Source organism: Podarcis gaigeae, assembly GCF_964106915.1.
Source record: "Podarcis gaigeae genome assembly, chromosome: 1".
NCBI lineage: Eukaryota > Metazoa > Chordata > Lepidosauria > Squamata > Lacertidae > Podarcis > Podarcis gaigeae.
In genome coordinates this window covers 1282839-1308022 of record NC_139678.1, presented here as the reverse complement: position 1 = coordinate 1308022, position 25184 = coordinate 1282839, and the positions used below count along the sequence as shown (strand labels likewise).

The 25184-nt window shown below is 48.6% G+C and overlaps 1 long non-coding RNA gene across 1 annotated transcript in view; it reads left to right on the top strand.

Moving 5' to 3' along the window:
• The window catches only part of LOC310845059, a 482739-nt gene that overhangs the window by 156096 nt on the left and 301459 nt on the right, over positions 1 to 25184 (top strand). The window lies entirely within an intron of this gene.

Genomic DNA, 25184 nt, shown 5'->3' with positions numbered 1-25184 from the left:
CGCTAATGAAAAGATTGTGGCCGACCCTAAATCTTAATAAAAGAAGGACGGAGTTGCCAGGTCTTTATGAGGCAGTCAAAAGGGTCGATTTGGCAACCTGGAGCAGCGAACTCTCCTCATTACTGCACATGTCCAAGGAAGGAAGATAAATGGGTGTATTTGCACAAAGGAGCCGTCCCTGGCTCCTCTAAGTAAATAGGAAGATGAGTTATTCCCACACAATGGGCATGCCTAACTGGTTTGCCGTGACAAATTCCATCTCCCAGCTCCTCCACTCTTCATAAAGGTGTTTCGATTCAGCAAAGCCCTCTGGGTTTATTCATGGCTTGGAGCCATGGTGACCTCGCTGGCAGTTTGTCAGAGGCTTGGTGGAGTTGCAAGTGCTGGGCTGTGTTGTGGACACACACACCTGGCTCTGAGAAGTGAGAGGTGCCCCAGCACTGCCCTTTGGCTTGGCTTCCTTGGAATGAAGTCCCTGCAGCGTCAAGGTGTTTCAGAGATGTAAGGCTTAGATACAGGCTGATGGAATAAGATGGAAAGTTCACAGCATTAACACTCCAACAGATCTCGTCCCCTGACCATTCACAGAATCATAGGGTTGTAGAGTTGGGACCCCAGAGGTCCTCTAGTCCAACCCCCCCACAGCGCAGGAACCTTCAAAGAAGGAGAGTCCATCCCCTTCTAAGGTAGCCTGTTCCACTGTCAAGTGGCTCTTGACACCAAAAGTTCTTCCTAGCATTAAGTTGGAATCTCACTCTCTTTTTTTGGTCATGGTTTGGGTCTTCTCTTCTGGAGCAGCGGAAGACAAGCTTTTTCATCTTCCATGTGTCAGCCCTCCAGATATTTGAAGATGGCCACCATCTCACCTCTCAGTCTTCTCTAAACATACCCAATTCCCTCAACCGTTCCTCATAAGACTTGCCTTCCAGATCTTTCCTCAGCTTGTCACCCTCCTTTGCAAACCTTCTGGGTTGGTGCCCATTTTGATTGGAGTCATCATCCTCATTTAATTTGCATGCCACCCTTCCAGATTTACATAATTACCAAGTGCAATGGAAGTAGTCCTAAAGCAATAAACGAAACACATCAGAAATGAACAAAACCAATGTTTTATAACATCCAAAATAATGATACAAAAAATTATCATCCAATTAACAGTTTTTGCAGCTGGAGTCAGTCTGGGCCCCACCCTCTCAGGCCAGGTGGGAAAAGGCCAGCAGGGCAGGGATTAGCTCTTCCAGGAATCCCAGCCAAGATGGAACGAAAAGGATCCCATGGGTCATTTTGTGGATCACCACGGTCATTTCTGAGACTTCATCACCAGTTCCAGAGTGTCAGGGAACTGCCATCGGAGCTAGAGGCGGAGGGAAGGCTCCAGAGGGATGCCGGAGAGGGTCCCAGTAGGGAGAGAGGCAGTCCATCAGCTGGGGAAGGAAATCAGCGTAACACCAGTGGAGAAGGGGGGCAGATGGGGGAATCGGAGAGGAGGCTCCAGGATTCCTCACTGGAGACCAGTGGGGAGAGCAAGGGTACTCCGCTGCCCACACCCTCCCTGCGAGAGAAGACATCTGCGCAGGGAGAGTAGGCGGAGACTTGGCGTCAAAGAACTTCTTTGCTGGAAGAAGTTCAAGAAACGCCCACTGACGGATTCTGCCAGCGACTGAGACAGCCACGAAGTGAAGGGCTGTCCAGACAGAAAGGGTTCAACCAGGTAACCTAGCCAGGAGTGGTGGCAACTTATGCACGAGCAACCCCTAGAACCATTACACAGAGATAGCTTTTTGAACTTTTGAGAACAATCGAGATATGAACATGCAATAGAACAGAGCTTGAAGGAAGGAGGGTCCTTTTTCTTGTTTTTAATGCATTTTGCATTGGGGTACTGCCTTTAAATCAGAAACGCTCCTGGGGAGCAGGTCCTTTTCAGCTTCTCGGGGGGGGGGGGAGGATAACCCTGTTGTGGAATCCTGTTGCTTTTGCTGATTCATTAAAGACCGTTTAAATTCACATTGCCGCTGCTCTTCTGAGGGCCCTTGAAAGGAGGCGATGCCATTGAAGGCAAAGCAGGTCCAACTGTAGCGCTCAGAACAAAGTCTCCCTTTCGAGAACAAAGGCTTCCCTCCTTGCGCATTAAACAGGAGGACTTGATGCTGAGAGTAGGGAAAGGAGAGGAAAGCGTTTTCTTCTGGTTTCCTTTCTCCATCTTTAATTGAAGGCAAAAGGGGTGGGGAGGAGGAATAATGAAGTTCTGGTCAAGACTGAGAAAGTTCTACACAACCTATCAGAAGTGAGAATGAAATAGAATTAAAGCAAACTCCGTGGTGCGTGTCATGAATTAGTAAACGGAGGAAAGTTCTCCAAGGAGCATCAAGGAAATGCTCTTGCAAATGTACGCTTGTGGGTTAAGAACATAAGTGTCAGGGGGCTGGACTGAGGGGGAATGGTGCTCCCCCTACTCCTGACCCTTCCCAAGAACAGGACAGTATAGATTGAGAATGGTGGTTTGCAGAAGGGTTCAGAGACTGCAGAAGTTGGGAAATATTGGAAGAGGAAGAGCAGGAAGAAGAAGAAGCACCAGGAGAGAGACAGCTGACAGACTCAGTATCCTTGGAAAGCAATCCTGACCCCCCCCCCCTTCCAGGACCAGGTGGGCATTGAAGGTATTAGAACAGAGAGCTCAGAGGCGGAAAGCTCAGATTAACCGATGCAAGAATTGTTAGGATATAGTTCCATTCCACCTTAAAAGGGTACAGGCATGACTGTTGTGTGTCACGTGCCTGTTTACTTCCAGCACAGATCTGCTGGGAACTTCCGTTTGTATATAGCTTTTGCTTTGCTGCTGTTTTGCTGGAGACGAAGGGAAGCAGACATGTTTTCCTTTGTTCCTGAACTATGCTGAATAAAATGCCTGTAAATACTGCTTACACATGTCTCTGCCCGCCTCTTCTGCTGCAAAGATTTATTCACTCTGCTGACAGAGCATGCACAGGTCTCTAAACGTACCTGAGGCTCGTGTTGCTGACTGATGCTGTTCCAAGGGAGACAGGTGATCGTCCGGCTGCCGGCCGGTGGCTGGAGCCAGCTGGGGGCCTGCCTGATGCCCCTGACTCCCCGGCAGTATCCCAACAGGAGTGACCTCAAATAAGGGGGATGTAGGGGGTGGGACTTTATCTGGAGCAACGCCATTATTAGGGAAGGCTGCATTCCTTCGTCGTTCTCTGCGAATTATTGAATAAATTGCTTGGTATCGTTTCTGGGCTGCCCTGTGGGAGGGAGCTGATTCCCCAAAGCCTGACAATAAGAAGAACCATAAGAAGAGTCAGTTCCTACGTGGAGAGGCCATCCTTGAGGTATTGTGGAGAGAGTCTGCAGGTATCAATCGTTGAGACAGCTAGAGCGCCGGTGGTGGAAAACTCATTTTGAATCAGACCTGACACGGGTTAGAGCTCAACGTCGAGCCTACCAAGTGGCAATGGCGATGGCGAAGAGGGCCTTCTTCGCCGCCTCCATTGCATCTGCAGAAAACAGCAGCAGGAGACTTTTTCAGGTGGTTCGCAATCTATCAGAACCACCTGTACCACTGGGGCCTGGTAGGGACCCCAAGATCTCCTGCAATGCTTTTGCAAAGTTTTTTGCAGATAAAATCGCTCAGATTCAGAAGGAGGTAGACTCCACTGTGGGAGCAGGGCCAGGGCGGGAGAGTGCTAGAGTTCTGTCTGGTCCTGTTACATGGGATCAATTCCAATCTGTTACCTCCGAGGATGTGGACAGGCTGCTTGGACGAGTGAAACCGACCACCTGTCTCCTTGATCCTTGCCCATCCTGGCTGATAAAAGCGAGCCGGGAAGGGCTGGGCGATGGGCTCTGCGGGGTGGTGAATGCTTCTCTCTGTGAGGGAGCCTTCCCAGACCCGCTGAAAGAGGCGGTCATTAAACCGCTTCTTAAAAAAACATCTTTAGACCCGGCCAATTTGGCCAACTATCGCCCAGTCTCAAATCTGCCATTCTTGGGCAAGGTGATTGAGCGGGTGGTTGCTGAACAACTCCAAGCACGCCTGGAGGAAACGGACCATTTGGATCCCTTCCAATCGGGATTCAGGCCTCACCATGGGACTGAAAGTGCCTTGGTCGCGCTGGTTGATGATCTCCGGCGGGCTAGGGACAAAGGTGAGAGCTGTTTCCTAGTTCTGCTGGATCTCTTAGCGGCCTTTGACACCATCGACCATAACATCCTTCTGGACCGTCTAGAGGGGCTGGGAGCTGGGGGCACTGTCCTACAGTGGTTCCGCTCCTTCCTCCTGGGCCGTGTCCAGAAAGTGGTGGTGGGGGGTGAGTGTTCAGACCCCTGGGCTCTCACTTGTGGGGTGCCTCAGGGTTCTGTCCTCTCCCCCAGGCTTTTTAATATCTATATGAAGCCACTGGGAGAGATCATCAGGGGGTTTGGACTGGGTGTTCATCAGTATGCAGATGACACCCAGCTCTACCTCTCCTTTAAATCAGAACCAGTGAAGGCGGTGAAGGTCCTGTGTGAGTGCCTGGAGGCGGTTGGAGGTTGGATGGCGGCTAACAGATTGAGGTTGAATCCTGACAAGACAGAAGTACTGTTTTTGGGGGACAGGAGGCGGGCAGGTGTGGAGGATTCCCTGGTCCTGAATGGGGTAACTGTGCCCCTGAAGGACCAGGTGCGCAGCCTGGGAGTCATTTTGGACTCACAGCTGTCCATGGAGGCGCAGGTTAACTCTGTGTCCAGGGCAGCTGTCTACCAGCTCCACCTGGTACGCAGGCTAAGACCCTACCTCCCCACGGACTGTCTCGCCAGAGTGGTGCATGCTCTGGTTATCTCACGCTTGGACTACTGCAACGCGCTCTATGTGGGGCTACCTTTGAAGGTGACCCGGAAACTGCAATTAATCCAGAATGCGGCAGCTAGACTGGTGACTGGGAGTGGCCGCCCGGACCACATAACACCGGTTCTGAGAGATCTGCACTGGCTCCCAGTACGTTTCCGAGCACGATTCAAAGTGTTGGGGCTGACCTTTAAAGCCCTAAACGGCCTCGGTCCTGTATACCTGAAGGAGCGTCTCCACCCCCATCGTTCAGCCCGGACACTGAGATCCAGCGCCGAGGGCCTTCTGGCGGTTCCCTCATTGCGAGAAGTGAGGCTACAGGGAACCAGACAGAGGGCCTTCTCAGTAGTGGCGCCCGCCCTGTGGAACGCCCTCCCATCAGATGTCAAAGAGATAAAGAATTACCTGACGTTCAGAAGACATCTTAAGGCAGCGCTGTTCAGGGAAGTTTTTAATATGTAATGCTGTACTGTTTTTAACACTGATTGGGAGCCGCCCAGAGTGGCTGGGGAAACTCAGCCAGATGGGCGGGGTATAAATAATAAATTATTATTATTATTATTATTATTATTATTATTATTATTATTATTATTAATCTAGGTGGCCACTGTGAGAACATGATGCTGGACTCCATTAAAGGTAAAGGTAAAGGACCCCTGACAGTTTGGTCCAGTTGTGAATGACACTGAGGTTGCGGCGCTCATCTCGCTTTACTGGCTGAGGGAGCCGGCGTTTGTCTGCAGACAGTTTTTCTGAGTCATGTGGCCAGCAGAACTAAGTCGCTTCTGGCGAAACCAGAGCAGTGCACAGAAACTCCGTTTACCTTCCCGCCGGAGCGGTACCTATTTATCTACTTGCACTTTTTTGGGTGCTTTCGAACTGCTAGGTTGGCAGAGCAGGGACCCAGCAACAGGAGCTCACCCTGTCATGGGGATTCGAACCGCCGACCTTTCAATCGTCAAGCTCAAGAGGCTCAGTGGTTTAGACCACAGCACCACCCACATCCCTCGGACTACATTAGGGCTGCCATATTTCAAACAATGATCCCTAAGGAACGGCAAGGAGTACTAAACATATACCCTCCGACCGCCCTGTTTTTAGCAGGACTTCCCGGATTCACAGAATGTTCCTCTTTCCCCCTCCAGAACTGCTGCTACAGAGCTTGGGGAGGAGATGGAGCCAGCGGCCTCCTCCGTCTGGCATCTTGTAGTGGTTGCTGGAGAAGAAGAAGAGAAGAGTTTGGATTTGATATCCTGCCTTTCACTCCCCTTCAGGAGTCTCAAAGCGGCTCACATTCTCCTTTCCCTTCCTCCCCCATAAAAACACTCTGTGAGGTGAGTGGGGCTGAGAGACTTCAGAGAAGTGTGACTGGCCCAAGGTCACCCAGCAGCTGCATGTGGAGGAGCAGGGAAGCGAACCCAGTTCACCAGATTACGAGTCCACCACTCTTAACCACTACAGAGAAGGAGGGAGAGGAGAGGCTGCTTCTGCAGAAGCCCAGCCCCAAGCAAGGCGCTAGAACCAGCAGCTCTGGCCCACCCCCTGCAGGAGCTGCTGGCAATGCGGTGAAGCTGATTTCTCTGCAGGGGCTGCCCTCACCTCCCTGGTGTGCTGGATCCCAGTGGCGGAGAGGCGAGGCCCAGCTGCTTCTGCTCCTTCTCTTTGTCACTTCTGTCCCCAGCATGCTGATGTCTTGGATCCAGGGATAAGGAATGTTCTGGGGAATGTTCTGGAATATTCTGGGGAAATGCAAGCCTTGTGGCAGGTGCCCAAAGAGCTGGATCATAGTCAAAGGCCTCAAATATTGTGCAGTCTTCAGGAAAAGGGAAAAAAAAAACAAGAACTCTCTGAGTGTTGCTCCACACTACATAGCTGATATCCTTGGAGCACTGAGCATCCGACACCTGTTCTATCTCTGTTGGCATGAGAGAGGATTACACCCCCCCCAAAAAAACCCCTCTTTTGCTTGCAACTGGTAATTTTCTCCAGGCTCCTGGAGTATTTTGAAGCACCAACTTGCTCAGAGGCAAAGATGCAGCCTTTTAAGAACGGGGGCCCTGAGGCTTCCCTTTGCCGCCACACTTGGAAGATAAGAGGGCAAAGCAAGGGGAAGCAGCAATGACAGAAGGGAATGTGCGACTCAGATTCCTCCTTTCATCCTCACTTACAGGAGCAGGGAAACAACTTTAAAGACCTGAAAGTGTTCGGTAAATATTTAATTTCCCAAACACTGAGAAATGCTGAAGACATGAAGGTGCCCAGGGAGAAGAAAGGCTGCAAGTTCTGGGTGGTGATGGGTGGAGGTCTCTCCACCCTTGCTTTCTTCTCTGTTCTCTGATCACCAAACGATGCTCACTAGTTTCCAGCTCCTTGGAATCATAGAACTGCAGAGCTGGAAGGAAACCCCAAAGCTAATCTAGCCCAACCCTCTGCAATGAAGGATTTCTAGCTAAGGAATCCCTGACAGATGGCCACCCAGCCTCTCTTTAAAAACCTCTGAGGAAGAAGGGTCCATCACCTTCTGAGGTTGTCCATTCCAATGTCGAACAGCTCTTACTATCTGAAAAGTTCCTCCTAACTTTTAGCTGAAATCTCCACTGCTGAGAAGGTCACCTCCCCCGAAGCTGCTCTTTGAAAGGTCTTCTGCAAAGATATAATTGCCAAGGCTGTGGAGGTTTATCTGGCACCCCCAGGATGACACAGAGAATCTCTTGCCCAGGACTTCGTTCTCCAGAGTGTTTGCCCTCAGCAAAAAGAGGGATTGTATAAATTGGCACCACCATTCGGCCAAGAAATGACAGCTTGCTTCTACAGAGTGTTGCAAAATTGCGCTCAAGGCATCTGTGTACAAAATGCGTGTAAAGTGAAACCCCTGGACCCCAGTCTCAGTGAGTCCCCAAATAAGATCACCTTTTGCTTTTCAATTCTGTGGAGTCTCCAGTGATAACTGGGGTGTGGAACAGATTACAGAATGGAGCTGATAAAAGAGGGGATGATTAGAGACATTGGACAACCCACTGACCCAAATCACATCATAAATACAGGAAATATAGCTAAGGAATTCCTGCCAGATGGCTATCCAGCCTCTGCTTAAAAACCTCCAAGGAAGGAGAGTCCATCACCTCCCAAGGGAGTCTGTTCCACTGTCAAACTGCTCCTCCTGTCAGAAAATGCTTCCTGATGTTTAGTCAGTATCTCTTTCATATCAGTTTAAACATTGGTTCAGGTCCTACTCCGCAGAGCAGGAGAAAACAAGCTTGCTCCCTCTTCCATGTGACAGCCCTTGAGATATTTGAAGGTGGCCATCATATCTCCTCTTAGTCTCCTCTTATCCAGGCTAAACATACCCAGCTCCTTCAACCATTCCTCATAAGGCTTGGTTTCCAGAACCTTGATTATCCTGGTCATCTTCTCAACATCCTTCTTAAATTGTGATGCCCACAACTGGACACAGGACTTCAGGTGGGTTCTGACCAAGGCAGAACAAATGGTACTTTAGCGTGGACCACTGTGTCCCATTCCTGCAGTCTAGCCTCTGATGTGTTTTCAGGCAAGGCTCATCCAAATATCCCTTTATTAGTCTCCTTTACAATGCACTGACATATTACTGCATGAAGTCTGTAAGGAGTGTTATATTTAATTCCCATTTTTCAGATCCAGAACCTTATCGGAAATGGTGACAAAGGAGCCAGGGCCCCAGCCAGGGCCCAGCCTGCTGCTCTAACAAAGTAATGAACGAACCCAAGACTGATGAATAGCCAAAAGCTAGGGAGAACTTAGAAATCCATCTTCTTCTATATAGTGCCTTCTCCTGCTAGATTGTGTTGCTTCATTCATCTGCTCAATAATGATTCATTCGGGAGGGAAAGTCATTCGTTTTTTCAACTACACATTTGTTTTGTTACATTCACTTCTCCTAGCCAATGCCCAGCAGCAGAGCTAAGCTCCATGGCTGTTCCCAAAATGCCTTGATGTCATTCCAAGGAGCTACGAAGAAAAATGGAGGCCACCACCACTGAATGGAAACTTCCTGGTGGCTACTGTTCCCCACCAGAATGTCCCACTCTGCAGCAGGCGGGGACATTATGAGAAAATAAGTCAGTTCTGCTGTCATCATCACCAGTGAATGAAAGTAAACCATGAATGAAGACCTAATTCAAGTGTCCCCATGCAAGTGTTCAATGCATTTGATCCAGAACAAATGAGCAGTGAACTGAATGGCTCCCGTCTGGATCAATTCTCCATTCGTTCTGTTACAAATGCAGACCTCCTAGAACTCATAAACATCCAAGAAAGCTGAATGTTGGAAGATTCAGGACAGATAAAAAGAAGAATAGGATGTCCCTATTTCCATCAGAGAACTGTTGGAGGGAACACCTGTCCTTTCATCTGAGAAATGTTGGAGGGTATGGAATAGGATGTCCCTGTTTTCATGGGAGAAATGTTGGAGGCAATGTCTCTATTTTCATCAGAAAAATGTTGGAGAGTGTGTTCTTCATGCAGCACAGACTATGGAACTCCCTCCCACAAAAGGCACTGGTGACCACCAACCTAGAAGACTTTAAAAGAGGGTTAGGTTATTTATTTGTTTGCTTTTTTGCATCCTGATCTTCAGCCCAAAAGCCTCCCGGAGTGGCTCACATTATACAATCAGACCAAGACAGCCCTTGCCTGCAGAATTACAATCTAAGAAAAACCGTGGAGTAGAGAGAGAGCTTTCGACAGCTCCCAGCCACAGTGACGATGCTCTCCCACCATGGTCAGAGGCAGCGATGCTTCTGAATCCCAGATGCTCTTGTGCTTGGATCCTGCTTGTGGGTTTCCCATTGGAGCGTCTGGCTGGCTGGACTGGGTGCATCATTGGCCCGATCCAACAGGACCTTCTCCTGTTCTGCTTTGAAGCTCCCTGTTGCATAAGGGCAGCGCTCGCCCCCCTGCTGCCGGCTGCCGGCTTCTCAAACTCTCCCCAGCAGATGGCAGCCTGCTAAAAGGAGAGCGGGTTGCCTTTTGGTTGCTCAGGTGACAAAAACGTGATTTTCTTGGGGGGTGGGGTGGGAGTGGGGGTGCTTCTGCAACAGGACTGCTGCTGGAGCCAGCCCAAGGGTTCAGTTCAGGCTGCAGCCTTATACTCCCATGACGGGGAGGGGGTCCCATGGAAGTCAGTCAAAGTTACATTGATGGGATTTTGCTGTTTGTTTGATCAAATGTACAAACCACTCAGTACAAAAACCAAAACCCCTCTATGGCTTCTCAGGTAACAGGGCTTGCGTACTCCATTCTTTGCAAGCCCTGCCAGCTGGCTGGCTGACTGCAGTGGGTGGCAGCTCTCTGTGCGAAGCGCTGCTTGAAAATGAGTGACTGGATGTCATGCCAGGTGATTGACAGGTGGGCAGCCTCACCTTTTGTCTGTTAACTCTCATTTCGATTTGTATTTATATACTTAATTCTAGGTTGGCTTTTTGTGTGCAGTATTGAATTTATTCTGTGTTTGCCAAGTTGCTGATTTTTGCCGTTTTCTGGCATGCTCTGTATTTTGTATATATTTTTATATCCAGCGCTCTGCTTTTTGATGTTTTGAATGTTTGTTGCGAGCCGCTGTGTGCACAACTCATGGTGAAAAAGTGGCATATAAGTAAACTCAGTCAAACAAAAATCAGATCAGTCAAACTTGGCAATCTCGTATTCCCCTTTTCATCCAGCCCAAAGTGATTATAAATGTATCCTTCCCCATAAAATGGAGGATTTGATCTGCCTCTGTTGCTGCCAGCTACAGCTCAAACCTTTGCCCAAACCTCCTCCAGTTCTCTGCAATATCCCCCGAGAATTGCATGCTTGATGGGAGCTGCAGAATTTCAATTTTTTGCAGACTTCACAGCCCCGACGTTGCTTTCTTCGGCTCCCATGACTTTTTATCTCCCATCTGCAGCCCTGCAGTCCCTTAATGCAACATTCTCCGCTTCTGACACCATATCACGTTTCTGGGTCCAGCAACAAGAACCAGGAATGAAGGGTAGCTTTGTAAAAGGAGCTTGAATCGGAGGAGCTTCCAAGACTCTCTGCAAGAACTGAAACTACTGGCTTGGACAACTACCAAGGTTATGTGACTCAGGGCAAGTCCTCCGATTGCCAAGTCCTTAACATGAGAAGAGTGCCAATAAATTATAAACTTTTACTATTACAGGGGAGGAAAGGAATTGGCCCATCAGTCAGATTCAGCCCCTTCTCCCCTGCTCTAAAGGGCGTCACTGAACAGTGAAATAACCAGGAGCGGAAGGTCCTGTTTTGCTGCCGGAGGCGAAGTGGAAGCGTGCCACTGTGCCCTGCTGCCACCGGCGTGGGAGCATGTCTGCATGATGCCTAGGGGGTGTGAAGATGTGCACTCATGCCAGAGGCATGACAAATGGAGTCCACCACTCCTGCTCAGGCCTCACTGCTGCTGGAACAACACCAGCCTTGAGCATAGCATGGCTGACGCGTCCTTCTCACACTAACCTCCCCAAGCAGCTTTGTGAGGCTGGGATCTGATCAGATCCAAAGCTCACCAAGTGGTGCAAGGCTGGCTTAGGGAGGGTGGCAGGAGCAGCGCCCCCCGAAAATGCACCCAGGGTGATCACCCTGGAAGCCCCCCCAGCTACACCATGCTTGGATGCCATTTCTGAAGCCTCCCTGACCTGGGCTGCAGGGTGACGCTTGCCTGGCACCAATTTCTGCCAAGACCATGCCCAAAGAGACCTCATGCATTCCACTGGCAGGGTAGTCAGTGGGGTGGGCAAGGCACTTGTGGGGGCACCGTCTCTTGGGCTTCCACTGACCGAGGCAGCTGCCTCAGCCTGCCTCATGGATGGGCTGGCCCTGAAAATCACTGCCCATAAAACAGAAGAAACCAGCACATTTTAAATATCAGGTAAAGGTAAAGGGACCCCTGACCGTTAGGTCCAGTCGCAGACGACTCTGGGGTTGCGGCGTTCATCTTGCTTTATTGGCCGAAGGAGCCGGCGTACAGCTTCCGGGTCATGTGGCCAGCATGACTAAGCCGCTTCTGGCGAACCAGAGCAGTGCACGGAAATGCCGTTTACCTTCCCGCCGGAGCAGTACCTATTTATCTACTTGCAACCAAACAGCCTGAATTTTTGACTGTCAAGGCAAGGTCCCCATTGCTTCCTCTGTCTCTCTACAGGAGGTTGGGGTGGACTTTACTTTGAGTACCACCCAACCCCACAATTCTGTAATTCTCCTAACTCGCTCTTCCTTCCCTCCTTCCCTCTGTCATGAAAGCACAGACCCATGGAAAGAAAAAAGCGAGGAGATCTATTGGTTCTGTGCAGAAGACCCTGACCTCTGTTTGCACATACTTTGGTCCACGGAGTTTGGTCAATTGCCGGGCGGGCGAGAGTTACAGAAGAGACGGGTTCTGCGAAATGAGCCTCTGTTTCTCTGAGCGATTTCCCTGCAAGAATAACGCCAATAAGCTGTTACGAAAACTGTAATATTTACAGAGACGAGTCTATTAAACGGGATGGTTATGAGAGGGCTCACTTTCCTGCCTGCGAGATGAAGGAATGCACACAGTGAAAAAAGTGAACTCTAATTTTCCAATGTAATATTGTCATTAAATTACTGCAAAATTAAAATGGGGCTCCCTCAGGAACGGGAAGCGATTATATGTCAGAATGAAGAGATTGCAATGAATAAAGGCCGCATCTGTTTAGCTAATATCAGCACGTTGTGAAAACCGAGATGCAGGCCCATAATTCAGACTCCCCCCTTGCAGGAAATAATTCCTTCTGCGTTGGTGTCGGTGTGCAACTGCTTGAGGAAGGAAGGGACCGTCACCCAGCGGCTCACGATCCTTGGCGGGGCATGATTAAGAGGAGACAGAAATCCCATCAAGGCAAGGCTACTCAGGAACACACCATCTGAGCCTGTTTTTATCCTGTTTTAGGAACGGCTGAGGGAGCTGGCAATGTTTAGCCTGAAGGAGACAAGACCGTGATGTCATATGAGAGCCATCTTCGATACCTGAGGAGCTGCAAGATGGAGGAAACTTCTTTCCTGCTGGTCCAGAGGGGAGGACCTGAACCCATGAATCCAGACGGCCATAAAGGAGGTTCTGCCTAAACATTAGGAAGAAGTTGTTTTGACAGTGAGAGCTGTTGGTGGTGGACTCTCCTTCAATGGAAGTCTTTCAGCAGAGGTTGGATGGCCATCTGCCAGTGGTGCCTTCATAGATCCTAGAATCGTAGAATCCTAGAGTTGGAAGAGACCACAAGGGCCATCGACTCCAACCCCCTGCCAAGCAGGAAACACCATCAGAGCACTCCTGACATATGGTTGTCAAGCCTCTGCTTAAAGACCTCCAAAGAAGGAGACTCCACCACACTCCTTGGCAGCAAATTCCACTGTGCAAATTCCAGATGATTCTTGCTTTGCACAAGTTGGACTAGATGACTCCTGGGATCCCACCCAACTCTGTAATTCTATGATTCTATCCTCGATGTTCCTTAGTCAGTTAATTCATTTTCAGTCTAGGAGAACGTGCCAGCAGGCCACCAACCTTCAACGGAGGCAACAGGATGCAAAAAGCAGAGCCGCTTCTACCATGAGGCAAAGGGAACCAAAGACATCAGGCATGGGATGGTTTGAGGACTCCATTTGGGGCAGCAGGGTGCATCTCCAGAAAGGGAAGGGAGCCAGGACCCTGATCCAAATCCGCCACCCATTCCGTTCTGCTCTTGAGGTTCCTGCATCACCTTGGCTCATTGTTGAGCTGGTGCGGATGTCTCTGACGCAATAACCGTGCATTTGAAGTGCATTTAAATCGGACTGTCCACAAACCATTCTGCTCTGTTAGCTGTTCTTTGATGCTCCTCCAGTGTTACTTAGCATCATTGCCACCTGGTGGGGCATCTGTGCACAAAGACAGTGGGACAAAAACCAAATGGAGGCAACTGGGGTGCAAACAGCCTCGGCTCAGTATACCTGAAGGAGTATCTCCACCCCCATCGTTCTGCCTGGACACTGAGGTCTAGCTCTGAGGGCCTTCTGGCGATTCCCTCCCTTCAAGAAGTGAGGTTGCAGGGAACCAGGCAGAGGGCCTTCTTGGTGGTGGCACCCTCCCTGTGGAATGCCCTCCCACCAGATTACAAAGGGGAAAAATAACAACTACCAGACTTTTAGAAGACATCTGAAGGCAGCCCTGTTTAGGGAGGCTTTTAACACCTGAAGGACTATTGTATTTTAATATTCTTTTGGAAGCTGCCCAGAGTGGCTGGTGAAACCCAGCCAGATGGGTGGGCGGGGTATAAATGATAAATTGTTGTTGTTGTTGTTGTTGTTGTTGTTTTTGTTGTTGTTGTTGTTGTTGTTATTATTATTATTATTATTATTATTATTATTATTATTATTATTAACAATAGCAGGATTTCAGTTACAGGGTATGCACTGATTGGACACAAAGCCATATAAGCATCTCAGAACTTTGGCAGTTGCAAAAAACAGGATTGAAAATGAGATTGCGTCTATAAGTGCCCCAGGGCCACCAGGAGCACAAATAATCCTTCATCCACCATAACAAGGATGTCTCTCGAGGGCTTCAGCCTTGGTTAGATCTGGGACTCACGGGCCGAGATATTGATCTGCAGGCCATGTGAGTTTCTTCTTGTTTCCACTACCATCTCTATTATCCATAAATGCAGAGATGACCCAATGCATGACACCTATAATGTACGCAAAACTAACTTTTATCTCTCTGTAGTGTACGGAGAAAAGAAAGCTTCTGCAGCACGTTTGCATGCATAATAATGTGTGGATGTCAAGAGGAGGCGCAGATTTTATCCACTTTATTAAAGCAAGGGCTGTTCAAGAGGACAGCGAGCCCAACTCAAAATACGGCTTCATTTATTCCACCCAACACTGAGTCAGGGCCATAGTAATAGTAATAATAATAATAAACCTTCAGTTTTCAGCAAATGCCAGACAATCACATTCCCTCCCCACTCCTTTCAAGAACAATACTGAGCAAAACATGGAAATAAATGCAAAACACTTGGGGAAATCTAAACATCCAGCCAGTTCAGAGGGAAGGAAAGCCCAGTAGGAGGGAGGACTGGGGACTGGGCCGGGAGGGAAGAGTTCATATCCTGGTCCTGAATGGGGTAAATGTGTCCTTGAAGGACGAGGTTCACAGCCTGGGAGTCATTCTGGACTCACAGCTGTCCATGGAGGCACAGGTCAAATCAGTGTCCAGGGCATCTGTTTACCAGCTCCATCTGGTACGTAGGCTGAGACCCTACCTGCCTGCGGACTGTCTCGCCAGAGTGGTGCATGCTCTGGTTATCTCCCACTTGGACTACTGCCATGCGCTCTACATGGGGCTACCTTTGAAGGTGACCTGGAAACTGCAATTAATGCGGCAGGTAGACTGGGAGCGGCTGCCGAGACCACATAACACTGGTCTTGAAAGACCTACATTGGCTCCCAGTATGTTTCTGAGCACAATTCAAAGTGTTGGTGCTGACCTTTAAAGGCCTAAACGGCCCCAGTCCTGTATACCTGAAGGAGCATCTCCATCCCCATCGTTCTGCCAGGACACTGAGGTCCAGCGTCAAGGGCCTTCTGGCGGTTCCCTCGGTGTGAGAAGCCAAGTTACAGGGAACCAGGCAGAGGGCCTTGTCGGTAGTGGCACCTGCCCTGTGGGACACCCTCCCACCAGATGTCAAAGAGAAAAACAACTACCAGACTTTTAGAAGACATCTGAAGGCAGCCCTGTTTAGGGACACTTTTAATGTTTGATGCATTATTGTATTTTAATATTTTGTTGGAAGCCCAGCCAGATGGGTGGGGTATAAATACAAAATAAATAAATAAAAAATCCTTGGGCAGGATTCCCTCTCAAGGGATGTTGAAGTGACAGGTCCAGGCTTTATTCGTGGGCTAGTGCTAGGGCGAAAGGGATGCGGGTGGCGCTGTGGGTTAAACCACAGAGCCTAGGACTTGCCGATCAGAAAGTCAGCGGTTTGAATCCCCACGACGGGGTGAGCTCCTGTTGCTCAGTCCCTGCTCCTGCCAACCTAGCAGGTCAAAAGCACGTCAAAGTGCAAGTAGATAAATAGGTACCACTCTGGCGGGAAGGTAAATGGCGGTTCCGTGTGCTGCTCTGGTTCGCCAGAAGTGGCTTAGTCATGCTGGCCACATGACCCGGAAGCTGTACGCTGGTTCCTTCGGCCAATAAAGCGAGATGAGCGCTGCAACCCCAGAGTCAGCCACGACTGGACCTAATGGTCAGGGGTCCCTTTACTTTTACCTTTAGTGTTGGAGCTGCTAGCCAGGATGCTTCTGTTCTTGCTCCACAGGCAGAGGCAGCCATGCTTCTGAATACAAGTGGCTGGAAACTGCAGGAGGGGAGAGGTCTCTTGTGTTTGAATCCTGCTTGTGGGTTTCCCTTTAGGGTATCTGGTCATTGTGAGAAGAGGATGCTGGACGAGACAGGTCATTGGCCACCCAGCTGGATGAGACAGGTCATTGATCCACCCAGCAGGCTCTTCTTGTGTTCTTTGTATCCATACTCAGAATGTGTATATAACGTTGTACTTTATATTAACGGGTTCTTGCCTGTTTTGTTTTGTTGCATTCTTGCATATATGCACCCTGTATGATGCAAAAAATACCATGTAGAGAAGGGAAGGGTTGCGGGAGAAGATAATGCAAGTACAGTGGTATCCTGGTTCTCAAACTTAATCCGTTCCGGAAGTCCGTTCCAAAACCAAGGCGCGTTTTCCCATAGAAAGTAATGCAAAATGGATTAATCCATTCCAGACTTTTAAAAACAACTCCCCAAACAGCAGTTTAACATGAATTTTACTATCTAACCAAATGAATGCAATATACAATGTACTGCAGTCACACAATCAATCAATCAGTAGCTGAACTGGGTTCCACAGTCACACAAAAAAGGAGCCACAAAAATGCAAAAATTAATAGCAAAAACAGACGGACCTCAGAGTATCACTCAAAACGGAGCATGTTCGGCTCCCGGAAAAAGTTTGCAAACTGGAACACTTACGTCCGGCTTTGCAGTGTTTTGGTTCCAAGTTGTTTGAGTATCAAGGCGTTTGAGAACCAAGGTACCACTGCACTTGGAACTGGGAGGTGCACCATCTTCTCCTCCAAGTCAGGCAACAACATGTCTTCTTGGGCCAGCTCTGTGGCCATGCTGCCCATTTCTGGGCTGGGCAGAACTGATGTGTCCCTGAGCCTGCCCCATGACCAGGGGCCATTCCTGCTGCTGCTGTTGGTGTCCCTGCTGGGTCCTTGATTTCCATTGAGAAGCTCTGGCATTTCCCCTTCTCGCATTGCACAAAGTGTCCGTCTTGTCCTACAAAGTCATCTCTGCCTCAGCTTGTCTCCTCTTGACAATCTGCAGGTGCCTTCTGTCTCTTCTGAGCGCTTAACTGTGTGGAATAATTACTTAATGGGGAGAATGATGAAGTCTCAAAGCTATATATCACGAGCTGCGTATGTTGCTCTGGGATCTTGGCAACGGAGTCAGGAAACGGGACTCTGATGGAACAAATGGACAAATGCCAGCAGGTATCTAAATGGAAAGAACCAATGAACAAGTCTCGATGGTGGGTGGAATTTTTCCTAGGTGTATACGGTAATTAAGTAAGGCCAGTGCCATGCAAGCTGGCCACAAAACCGGTAAACATTTATTTATTTATTTATTTATTTATTTATTTATTTATTTTGTATACCGCCCTTCATCTGAGGATCACAGGGCGGTTCACAACAAGGCCTGGGCAGAGGCGGGAAGGTGGAGTCTGCTTTCCCAGCCTGACGCTTCCAGAGAAGAGGAATACAGTTCAGAATTACAACAGGGGTTAGAGGGAGATCTGAGCTCAGAGGCAGATGAGGGGAAATGTTGGGAAATAATGAGAGAGGATGAGGAGGAAGAGGAAGCACAGGGTGGGGGGGGGACAGCTGATGGACACAGTGTCTTTAGAAAGCATTCCACATCCACCCCTCTTCCAGAACCCATGAGCCTTGAAAGTAGGAGAGCAAAGAAGAAGAAGAGTTTAGGTTTGATATCCTGCTTCATCACTACCCAAAGGAGTCTCAAAGCGGCTAACAATCTCCTTTCCCTTCCTCCCCCACAACAAACACACTGTGAGGTGAGTGGGGCTGAGAGACTTCAGAGAAGCGTGACTCGCCCAAGGTCACCCAGCATCTGCATGTTGAGGAGCGGGGAATCGAACCCGGTTCACCAGATTACGAGTCCACCGCTCTTAACCACTACACCACACTGGCTCTCCCTGAAGAGTTCAGAGGCAGAGGGCACTTGTCAGCATGAGGGAAGACGCATGAGGAAGTGGGAGAGACAGAGAGGGTGGATATTCACTTGAGACAACACCATTATCCAAGAGGCTGGGTTCCAAAGCCTCTCTCTGGACATACTGAATAAAAATCGGATGGTAAGAACATTCCCTGTCTTTGTGCTTTCCTAGGACAACCGGCCATGGGAGTTGCTGGCATCTGCCTGACAACAACATGAAACTAATGGCTGACTGTTAAGTGAAAAACAACTTCAGATAAGGGCTTTTCTCCTGGCAGAACTCACAGGAGCTTCGTTCTGGTACCTCTCAGGTGAGCACCACTGTCATTATGAAAGAACAAGGGAGGTGTTCATGTTGAGTTCCAGCATCTCTTCTAGAAAAATAGTGGTCGGTACAAGGAGAGTTCTGTGACGTACAGTGAAAAATTAATTGAGTAAGTTATATTTCATGGGCCATGGTTGGATGAGAGATGGTGGAAGGGTGGGATAGCAAGCTTCTTAGGCTGAGGATGAAGAGCCTCAAATGACCTATATTTGCCTAGATGGTATGTGTCCTGTTGGAAATGCTCTCTCACACCCTTTGGACTCCCTCTGCTAATGCATGACTGAATAACGTCTAACCGATTGGGAATTTTAGGTGAGCCTCTGCTCTTGAACCACTAAGGATAATTCCCCCCACCAAGTCATGAGTGGGGAAGAATGCTGTTGTGCTCAGATCCAGCTTGTGAGCTTCCTGGAGGCATCTGCTTGGCCAAGGTGATGGTTTCTCCTTCATTGCAGGGTTTTCAACAGTGTCTGGGTTGGCCACCTGTGAGGGGCTATTTGGGTACGATTCCTGCACTGCAGGTCATTGGAGTGCATGACCATTTGGGTCCATTCCAGCTCTACAGTTCTTTGATCCTATGATTGTGTGACCTTCCCACCTTCCCAACCATTCTCACTTCTGTCATTGCAAAGAGGACACTGGAATGTCCTTTTCACAGACACTTACTTCAAGCCATCTCTCCTGGCCTAACAGGCACGAACTGTGCTGTTCTCTTCACCAGTTAATCTGATTCAATCTTGCCTCTTGCTGAGCAAAAAACGATGCTGGATTTGATGCTCTCCATCCTTCAGGAACCACTGCTGAACAACCAATTTGATGGGTCTCTTCTGAGGGGCACCATTTCAGGTGATAGACTGTCACTCCTAGACTACTGAAAGCTGCCCTCCTCTGCTTGTTTATCTGGAGAGATTCCATTGAAGTGCTACAAGTTTCAGGCTGATGGAAAGAATCTACTCTAATAGCTGATTCTTACCCCGCTGCCACCACCGATAAGGTCACCTCCCCCTAAGCTGTTCTTTGAAATGTTTTCTGCAAAGATATAATTGCCAAGGCTGTGGAGGTTTATCTGGCACCCACAAGATGACACGGAGTATCTCCTGCCCAGGTCTTCTTTCTCGAGTGTGTTTGCCCTCAGCAAAAAGAGGGATTGTATAAATTGGCACCACCATTTGGCCAAGAAATTACAGCTTGTTTCTACAGAGTGTTGCAAAATTGCACTCAAGGCATCTGTATTGTGATGGCCTGGGACTCAGGCTCAGACTCGGAAGCGGAGGAGTCTCAGTCCACACCGGATCCTCTGCCTCAGGTGGCATCTGAACTGAGTCTGGGGCCTGATTCTGAAGAGTCCCAGTTTGCACAGGTTCCCCTGCAAGAAGCACCAGCTGGGCTGAGTCAGGGGCCTGAGTCTGCCCTGGCTCCAGATGCGGGGATTCCCTCCTTGCCTCCAGCTGGGCCATCACTTACAGCTGCTCCACTACCGGTTGGGTCAGGGGAGGCTGAGGCGGCCTCTGGGTCTAGTAACCCACCGACGTCTCCCGAGCTGCAGAGACTGAGGTCTGAGAGAAGGAGAGACCTGAGGACTCGCAGGAGGAGTGCTTGCCTTTGGGCGAAACAGGGAGGTGAGTCGCCGGGGGATCAGGACCGGCCGTTACCCCATCAGAGATAAAAGGCTGTCGGACCCCACCCCAGGTTGCGGGAGCAACATGGCTGTATGCTAGATCCTGCCTGAGATCCTGTGCCTGACCTAGCCTGGTTTCCTGCCTTGGCCCTGTTGGACTGACCTCTCATGGAATCCTTGGATTTGGGACCAGAACTGGACCACATTGCTCGGGTTAACCCCTGGGTCCAGCACATGTGTACAAAAATATTGTATAAAGTGAAACCCCTCATCCCCAGACTCAGTGAGTCCCCAGATGAGATGGTCAAGGTTCTGGAAATCAAGCCTGATGAGGAAGGATTCAGGGAGTTGGCTTTGTTTAGCCTGGAAAAGAGGAGACTGAGAGGAGATATGAGAGCCATCTTCCAATATCTGAAAGGCTGTCATGTGCTGGATGAAGCAAACTTGTTTTCTCCTGCTCTGGAGGGAAAGATCTGAACCAATGGCTTAAGATGATAAGAAAGGGGATTCTGACTAAACATAAGGAAGATTTTTCTGATTGTACATGCTGTTCAACAGTGGAATGGGTTCCCTCGGAGGGTGGTGGACTCTCCTTCCTTGGAGGTTTTTGAACAGAGGTTGACTCAGTCATGGATGCTTGACTTGAGATTCCTGCATTGCAAGGGGTTGGACTAAATGACCTTTGGTGTCCCTTCCAGCTCTACAAATCTATGAGTCTGTGGTTTTACCCGGCCACCATAGTGCTCCACCATCTCTCGTCCAACTAGAGTCCATGAAGTAGAATTCAATATACCGGTATGTGCACAACCCTCCCTGTACCTTATATGCTATTTTTGAACTTTAACATTTAGCAGGTGAGTTCCTCTTTATCTGGTTCTTACCTGTTTTGTGATCACATTGCTGTCTTGCACATGAGACTGGCCTCAGTGCCAATGAATCTAAAAGCAATTCCACCTCAGACTTTACCCAGAGTGCTCTTTCCCTCAGTTCTCACCTGACCTCTGACTGGTCCAGGTGAGATCAGGATTCTGGATGAGATAAGTCTTTGGCCTGATCCAGTAAGAATCTTCTTGTGGTCTTTTCTCTATTTTGGCCCATCAATTCAACTGGATGACCCTCAAGTTCTAACATTATAGTAGATAGAGAGAGTAAAAATCTACTCTAGTTTAGTTAAGTTCACACACACTCACACAGCCAGAACAAGTCCCAAAGCAATTTGCAAGGATAATAAAATGCAGAATATAAGATGCAATAAAGGATCTTTTAAAATGAAACAAATATACTGAAAGTGTTCATCCACAAAAATTAGAATTCCACCCCAGGGTTCTTGGAAGGAAGGCGGCATATCTATTTATCTGTCTGTCTGTCTATTATCTATCTATCTAATATAAATAGTAATGAATAAATGCCATAGATAATAAAACAACTGTTATTATCATCCAACATTAAAATGACCAGCCACCAAAATCCAGAGCAATTCCACCCCAATGCACTGGGAGGAGAAACATGTTTTCAGAGTTATCTGCCGACTTTCTCTACTGCATCAACAAGGTTAACATCTGACCAGTCTTCTGGGTCAGGCCAGTGGCCCAACACGTCCAGCCTCCTGTTCTCACAGTGGCCAACCAGAGGAAAGTTATGGGATGCCCAGAAGTAGGATTTGAACACAAGAGCCCCCTCCCCTCCTGTGATTTCCAGCTACTGGTATTCAGAATGAGGAGACAGAACAGAGCCTTCCTGGTTAGGAACCATCGACGGCCCTCTCCATGAATGTTCCTAATCCTCTTTTAAAGCCATGCAGGTTGGTGGCAATCACTGCCTCCTGTGGCAAGGAGTTCCATAGCTTAGCTCTGTGCTGCACGAACAAGTCCTTTCTTTTAGCTGTCCTGAATCTTCCAACATTGGGCGTGTCCAGGATTTCGGTGACAGCAGCCACGAAATTAAAAGACGCCTGCTTCTTGGGAGAAAAGCAATGACCAACCTAGACAGCATCTTAAAAAGCAGAGACATCACCTTGCCAACAAAGGTCCGTATAGTAAAAGCTATGGTTTTCCCAGTAGTGATGTATGGAAGTGAGAGCTGGACCATCAAGAAGGCTGATCGCTGAAGACTGGGTGCTTTTGAATTATGGTGCTGGAGGAGACTCTGGAGAGTCCCATGGACTGCAAGAAAATCAGACCTCTCCATTCTGAAGGAAATCAGCCCTGAGTGCTCACTGGAAGGACAGATCCTGAAGCTGAGGCTCCAATACTTTGGCCACCTCATGAGAAGAGAAGACTCCCTGGAAAAGACCCTGATGTTGGGAAAGATTGAGGGTGCAAGAAGAAGGGGATGACAGAGGACGAGATGGTTGGATAGGGTTCTTGAAGCTACCAGCATGAGTTTGACAAAACTGCGGGAGGCAGTGGAAGACAGGAGTGCCTGGGGTGCTCTGGTCCAGGGGGTCACAAAGAGTCGGACATGACTAAACAACTAAACAACAACATGAGAGAGGGAGAGAAACTTCTCTCTCTCCACTTTCTCGATGCCAGGCATCTTCTATCATGTTGCCTCAGTCTCAACTTTTCTTTGAAGACAAAGTCCCAAACGCTGCAACCTTTCTTCCTGGAGGAGTTGCTCCACCAGCTTCATCATTTGGGTTGCCCTTTCCTGGACCTTCTCCAACTCTGCCATCTCCTTTTGAAGAGGGAGGCACCCATCTCGCCTCCACTTTTCTGGCCCTGGCATCTTTGCTCCCTGTCCGTTGGCCTCCCTCTGAGGTTGGGTGACCATCTCTTCTCACCTGGGAGAAGCTTCCCTGCCAGTCCAGCTGCTATGGGTGGCCTTGGGGCAAGGGTGCCCAAACTTTTGTCAATGAGGGCCAGATTTGATGAAGTGAACATGTGTAAGGGCTGACTGAAGTTTTTGAGCTTTTTTACGATTTAACCCCAAAGTTGCTGAGCTTTTTTAAGGACATATGCTGCCATAGGGGGCAGATTAACAACAACAACAACAACAACAACAACAATTTATTTATACCCCACCCATCTGGGCAGCTCCCAATCAAATATTAAAAACACAATACGGCATTAAACATTAAAAGCTTCCCTAAACAGGGCTGCCTTCAATTGTCTTTTAAAAGTAAATTAGTCGTTTATTGCCTTGACATCTGGTGAGAGGGTGTTCCACAGGGAGGGTGCCACTACCAAGAAGGCCCTCTTTCTGGTTCCCTGTAACCTCACTTCTCGCAGGGAGGGAACTGCCAGAAGGCCCTCAGCGCTGGACCTCGGTGTCCGGGCTGGATGATGGGGGTGGAGATGCTCCTTCAGGTATACAGGACCGAGACCGTTTAAATCAACCAGCGGGCCGGATTAGGCCCCTGAAACAGACTTTGGACATGCCTTCCTTAGGGAGACTGATGGCCAATAGGAAAGCCTCATCTGCCTGAGTCTTTGTTTAAGGCTAGCTAATACAAAGGAGCTCCCATCCATCAAAAGTTTATTACTGGTGCCTGTAATCAAGCTGTGCGCTTGAGGCTGCTGCTATTTGCGTTTGACTAATTGTTCTTCTGGAGCTGTGGAGGGTGGCTTAATAGCATTCTCCCAAACAGTAAGTCTCTCCCCCCACCCCTGCTCCCCATCCTCTTCCAACTCATCTCCATCTGCTTGGCTCCATAGCTATCCGCTCTGGGTGATGGATGGCTAGATACTCAGACACACAGTCAGGCGGATGACAGCTAGCAAGATAGCCAGATGCAAGCCGGATGACATCAGCTACGATGAAGCTCCTGCACTGGCCATGACCCAGTGACCTACTTTGTAGCGATGACCATGAGTAACGTCCGCCCAAAGACAGATGGAAGGAGCAGTATTTGAAGCTCATTCATAAGAGGTACCTGACTTTTCAGGCTCTGAGTATGTTGACTCAGAGCACCATCCCAAACTGTTGGAGGGTTCTTGAAAAGGTATCTCAAGTATCGAAAGGTCAGAGCTCAAATGACCCCTTTCCCCCACATAAGGCATGGCTTCATTTCTTATACAAATATTGAGGCACCCGGCCACTTAGCAGACCAGTAGATGCAAAGGTCTGGCTTATTTATGAACCTTTGTTCTCACAGGTGGAGAATAGTTTTATTCTTATGAATCTTTATTATTTGTAAAGGGAATCTTTGTATGAGTCAATGCTTCCTTGAAGGTTTTTATGCAGAGGTTGGATGGCCATCTGTCATGGATGCTTTAGCTGAGACCCCTGCATTGTGGGGGTTGGACTAGATGGCCCTTGGGGTCCCTTCCAACTCTACAATGCCATGCTTTTATGGATACTGCATTGGCAGTTTCTTAAAGGGTGCCTGTGGACACGGGTGGCTCTACGATTCTGTGATCCATTTGGAACTGTGTTGCATTTTTCTTCTTTTGTCCTTCCAGCCTGTGACGCTTTATGATTTAACTTTTTGATCCCCCCTCCCATTATATTTGCACTTTGTTAATAAACCAAATTGTTGGAAGGGCTGAGGAGGTCTAGGGTACATGTTGCCATATGTGGTGGACATGCCCTGTGATTGAGGAGTTTTGGAAGGTTTTCCATGTGCTCCAGTGGACTACAAGACACCAGATCCACTTAGAAAGCTGTTTATAAAACTTCCTTAAAGTTTATTGGTTTCCTTTTTCATTGCGGCCCATATGGCCTCAAACTGGAAAATAGTAACAGCTGATTTGATGGGGGAATGGCATTCTCAGATTTGCATGGTGGCCCTTATGGGGGGAAAATTACTTGTCAATTGTGGGAAAGGAAGAACCCAAGGAGTAAATAATATGCTTTATGTGAAATTGTTTTGTTTTGTTAAATATGCTTCAGTCAAAGTGCATGATTGGCTCCTTCCATCAACTCACCCAGCTTTATGGAGAGACATTATGGGCTGGCTGAGTTAATCTTCTTCCTTCCTTTTCTGCTTGGCTGGTTAATTACTTCCATGATGGTTCCTGATTGATTCACTGAGTGTTTGTTTGTTATGGGTTGTATATTTGTGGGAGAGTTTCTGTTGTTTCCCTGTTTTGCTCTTATGTTTTCTGTAATGAAATGTTATTGG